We start from the raw sequence: 6,000 nt of genomic DNA, 5'->3' as shown, positions 1-6,000 counted from the left end.
TTAAAATGGTGACAAGATATTTTCAAGTATTTATATATATGTATATTTTTAATTATGGAGATTAAAGAGAAAAAAATATTTCTAGCACGTTTTAATAAAACGAATAAGCAGACGTTTCAGTTGGTATCAGAGCAAAGGTCCTGTAAAGGGTTGTGACACCATCTGCGCCGGAAAGATCAGTCGTCAAGCCTCAAACTTGTAAGTTTAAATGCTTTATATGATTTTATGATGTTACCTGCATAATTATATGAATCATATGTTTATGTCACATGTTTAATAGCTTGAAGAGGATATATGATTCATATGCTTTAGAATTTTTATACGTGATACGATATGAAATAAGAAAATATTTGATTTCAACGCATGTTGGCTTTGTAGTGGAATTGGACGATGTAGATTTTTGGGTTTTGGTATTGACATTCTACTTTTTGAGCCAAATGTTAATCGTGAATATTATGAATGCTTTTGGGACACGTAGATTTTTCTAAGAAAATACTGATGACTCATGGTTACTAGTTGAATTAATTTTTGAGAATTACTCATAAGTAATAATGATTCGAAGACTGCGATTATTTTTGGAAGTAAAAAAATGTATAAATTAAGAATTTAAGTTTTAATGAAAGGTAAGATTGATTATGGAAATTGATTTTTGGGTAAATAAGCTAAAATTTTTGAAAATTTTGTCATGGGAAACCATAGAAGAAATTAAGAATGCCAAAAAATTATGGGATTAATTGTAGAATTTTCGAAATTAAGGACCAATTGGATAATTCTTGAGGAAATTAAGAATTAATTTTGTAATTATTAAGGAATTTGGGGACTAGTTTAGCAATAAGCGAGAATTGAATGGGTTTAATGATAGAAATTTTTGATGATTTGTGCTTAAAAGAATATTTATGTAAGGTCCAAAATTAAGACGACGTAATCCAACTGCATGCGAATCTAGGAAATAGGAAAAAATGAGTAATTAATTATTTTAATTGCTTAACTAATTATGTGACATACATGCTTATATGTTAATTATGGTTTTATTATCATCATGCATAATAATGTAATTTTTAAGGATTATTCAAGTGACGATCGAGGAACGGGGACCGAAGGCTGAAAAACGTAAAATGTTTTTATTAAATAATTGTTTTAATTATTTAAAATATGAGCGTTGCTTTTTCATATTTTTGAAAATATGGGGTTTTGAGGTGATTTTATATGCCGGGACGTAAATTTTATCGGTATTGGTTTTTCAATTAAAAAACGAGCTTTTTAGCAATCCGGCTAATAAATTCACAAAATATCCTAATCAAAATAATTTTTATTATTTAACTAAAGATAATTGGGCCAAATTTGAGGGCTTATTAGGCCTAACCCTTGATTAGTAAATAAAAGAGTATATAATATATTAAATCCTTTCCCCCAACTCTCATAACTCACGGCCACAATAAAATTCAGAAAAAGAAAACTCTCCCAACCACACACACACAAACCTCACGGCACACACACTCACTTTTTGGTAGAGAAATTCGAAGGTGCCATGGAGAATCAAGCCAAGGTTTCGTCCCGTTCTTCGTCGTCAACGTATATTCGTGCGTAAATAACGCAAAAGCACGCCATACATCTCCTTTTCTCATCCATCATGTCATAATATGTTTTTTTAAAAGTTTTTTTTTTTTTGTATGAAACATGAAAGCCGAAGTTGCTGTTTCGTTTCCCTCATGTGCATGATTTTGTGCGATATGTTTGATGCTTTGATTCACGTTCTTTATACTAAGGGACTGCCATGATGTCTAGGTATGGTTAAGTAAAGTTTATACATGTTTTAGTGTCCCACACACCACACATCAATCGGCTGAAACAAAGAAAGAAAGAAGCAATACCAAACGGAACCGTAATCTTGCTGTCAAAAGCATGGGGGTTCGGTTTCTGTTGTTCAAGGGCTAGGGCTTGGTTGGCTCGTTCCAGGGGCTAGCCAAGGGCATGAGTGAGTCAGGGAGGGAGTCCTAGCCACGCTAAGACTCGCGCTCTAAGGCAGGGAAGGAGTCCTAGCAAGCTAGGACTCCCACCCGAGAATCAAGAGAATCGAGTGCAGGGTTCTGTACTTCGCACAAGCTTGGGGGCTCGGTTCAGGGGGCCTAGGCTGGGTCAGGTCGAGTCCTTAGGGTCCTTAGGGGGTGCACAACATGGTGGTTCCAGGGCTGGGGCGACGGTTTAGGTTCTAGACACCAATTCATAGAGTCCTACCACACTAGGGAGTCTCGGCCAGCATAGGGTCACTTGGGAGGGCTTTGTTTTGTTGGTTTGGGCTGGGTTCTTGGTGGTCTAAGGGTCCAATAGGTTAATTTAGGATGTTAGTCAAGTTTTGGATCGACATGGTTCGGGGGTAACTCGTTGAAATCGAAAGTTGGCTCGGGGTCGAAGTTTAGGTGTCAAAAGAGGGTTTTCAAACGAATGAAAATTGGAAAACGGCTCACGGGGGTCGAGTCGTGGTCCATAAGGGCTAAAATAATATAAAAAGACTAAAATTAGAATTTAGGAATTTTATATTAAAGTTCGGGATTTTTCGGGATTAAAACACCGTCAAAACAATTAATTAATGATAAATGAAAAAGTATAATATTTAAGCAAAATAAAATAATGGGAAAATTAATTTAGGCTTAAATAATTATTTGGGACATGTTAGAGTCAATAAATTAAAGAAAAATTCAAAACCGAGGAATTTTACGTTTAGGGGTAAAACGGTCTTTTTACACCGGTAAATTAGTAAACGTCATGGCAGTACCCTAAATGCTGTTTTTACGATATTATGAATATTTTTAATTGTTTATGAAATGTTCATGATTAAGTTATGATTTTTTTTAAATGTCCAATGGATTTTTATGATTTAAAGTTGACATTTAAAACACATGTTGCATGCTTGGTTTCACAAATGAAAATGTTATGTTATGTATGACTTTATAAAGTGATGAAAATGTAAAACGTTGAAGGAAGTGAAGTAATTGTGACTAATTCGTTAATGATGGCGATGTCGTGAGGGTGATGGTCCCAGTGGGAGCCCGACGATCGTGTTTCCATTATTGCGAATATGATGTTATGAGGATATGAGGTTAGAGGTAAAGATGGGAATATCGTGAGGGGAGAAGGCCCCAGAGGGAGCCCATTTATGGGAGAAGGCCCTAGAAGGAGCCCCGACGATCGTATTTCTATTCGATCATGATAGGCCAGGGCCCAGTTGACCGGTGAGAGTGTCGCTGGTGTCCCTCGTCGCCCAGTACTGTGGTTACATGTAGATGGATCCATCGACTTTTAAGGTTTGAGGAAAGTCACAATTAACGATCTGAATTCAACAAAGGAAATGGAAAAAGAAAAGGAAAAGGAAAATGTTCATGATCATGTGAAAGGTTTTATGTCATGTTGAGGAAAAAGGAAAGTTAAAGTTGATGTTGCATGTCATGAAATGTTATTTTTACGTAAAAGTTTTTTCACTGTTGCATGTAGTTTTATACGTATTATTTGTTATAAAGATTATGGTGTGTTGAGTCTTTAGACTCACTAGGTGTGATGGATGCAGGAGAGGTTGAGGGAGGTCTTGATAGGTGATTGGACTGGACTGAAGGCGCACACAACCCGAGGACCAACGCTTGTATTATTCCGCATTATGATTTTTGACTCATGATTTATGATTAAAGATTTTTAAGACTATTTACTTATGCTTTTGAGAGATTTTTGAGAGGTTTAGTATGAGCTATATTTTTCAAACTTATTGCTTTTAGGTTTGGTAAACATGCGACGATTTCATTTTATGACTATTGCACTTGATTTTTAAAATGCTAGGTGGTAGGTATTTTATTTTTAAAAGGGTAAAGTATTTTAATATTTTCATGAGGGTTGAGTACATGGCCGAAAATTGAGTGTTTATAAAAAAAAAAATTTCCTTGTACTTTTAAAGCAATTAAAAGGGCAGGACATTTCAGTTGGTATCACAGCAAAGGTCCTGTAAAGAGTTGTGCCACCATCAGCGCCGGGAAGATCAGTCGTCAAGCCTCAAAGTTGTAAGTTTTACATGCTTTATGTGATTCAGTATGATGTTACCTGCATGATGTTATGAATATTATGTTTATGCTACATGTTTATTAGCTTTTTGAGTATTATTGCTTTTCATGCTTAAAATGCTAATTAAGTTAGGATATGTCACATGATTAGAGAACTTAGATTTAAATACATGTTGGTTACGTTAGAATTTGGAAAACATTCAGATATATTGCCTCCTAGACGTGCACCCGTTATTGAGAATCAGGAAGAGAACAGTGTTAACCGCCGAGGGAATACTAAAGGAAATGCACCACAACCCCCACCGAGGGATCCTGCTACTCGTGCATTAGAGGGTATGGCTCGTCTCTTCGAGCAACAGTTACAGCAGCAGCAGTTAAAACAGCAGCAGTTACAGCTGCAGTTACAGCAGCTACAACAGCCACCTAGGCCACAGCAGGATGTTTATGAGAAGTTCCGGAGGCTAGGGCCGAAGGAATTTTCTGGCATCACCGATCCATTTGCTGCTGAGGGTTGGATCCTTTCACTCGAGGTGCATTTTTGCTATCTGGACATGAGAGATGCTGACCGGGTGAGGTGTATTACTTATCTGCTTAGGGACGATGCTTCTTTATGGTGGGAAGGAGCCGAGCATGGTGTTGACCTTACTACACTCACTTGGGCACAGTTCAAGACAAAATTCTATGAAAAATACTTTACTGCTGATGTCAGAGGCCGGATAAAGAGGGAATTTATGACTCTCCGTCAGGGAGACATACCTGTTGCTGATTTTGTGAAGAAGTTTGATAGGGGTTGCCACTTTGTACCCCTTATTGCCGGGGACGCGGAAGAAAAGCTTAGGCATTTTATGGATGGCCTACGACCTACCATTCGGGATAAAGTTATGATGATGCGTCCGGAGAATTATGCTATGGCAGGTACTTATGCATATCAGGCTGAGCAGTCCTTGAAAGACATTGACTTTGAGATTCAGCGAAAGAGGCAGCACTATCAGAATAACAATCAACCCAACAAAAAGCCGAATACTGGTCCTCCTAGACCTCAAGAGCCCCAAAAGCCCCAATGTCAAGTCAAGAAGCCAGCGCCACCAAAGCCACAAAATCCTGGAGCACCAAAGCCTGCTGAGAGGCAACTATGCAAACAGTGCAACCGCCCACATCTTGGCAAGTGTGAATGGGGATCATTTAAATGCTTCTACTGCAATGAGGATGGACACAAAGCCAATGACAGCCCAAAGAAAAAATAGAAAATATTTTTATTAAATAGTTGTTTCAATTATTTAAAATGTGGGTGATGCTTTTTCTTATTTTTGAAAATAAGGGGTTTTAAGGTGATTTTATACGCCGGGAAGTAATTTTTATCGGTGTAGGATTTTTAACAAAAACACGCACGTTTTAGCAACCCAGCTAATAAATTCACAAATTTTATTAAACAAAACTATTTTTAAAATTCTAATTAAGCACTAATGGGCCTACATTACCTGCTTAATGGGTCAAAGCCTAATTAGTGAATAATTAGACTATAAAATATGTTAAACCCCACCCTTAACCCTACATACTCACGGCCACACACCCACAAGAAATTCAAACACTCCCCACCAGCAAATATACACGACACACACACCACAATTTTGAAGATAAAGTTAGAAATTTCAAGGGGAGTTTCAAGCCTAGGTTGCCGTCGCCGTTCTTCGCAATCGTCAACGTTTATTCGTACGTAAAATACGCAAAGGCACGCCTATTCTTTCCTTCAAACATCATCACACCATATTATGATTTATTGCATGTTTTGAATGAAAAATCAAGGGCCATGATAATTATTTTCGAAATTGCATGCACATGGGTTCTAAACTTGAGTTTTTGTTAACCAAAATCATGTATTTGTATTGTCTAAGGGGCTGCCATGATTAGGTATGGATTAAGGGTTGTTTTATACAATTTTAAGGGCCTAGAAACATGC

Source organism: Primulina huaijiensis, chromosome 4 (genome assembly GCF_012295235.1).
Source record: "Primulina huaijiensis isolate GDHJ02 chromosome 4, ASM1229523v2, whole genome shotgun sequence".
Lineage (NCBI taxonomy): Eukaryota > Viridiplantae > Streptophyta > Magnoliopsida > Lamiales > Gesneriaceae > Primulina > Primulina huaijiensis.
This window is presented reverse-complemented; position numbering follows the sequence as displayed.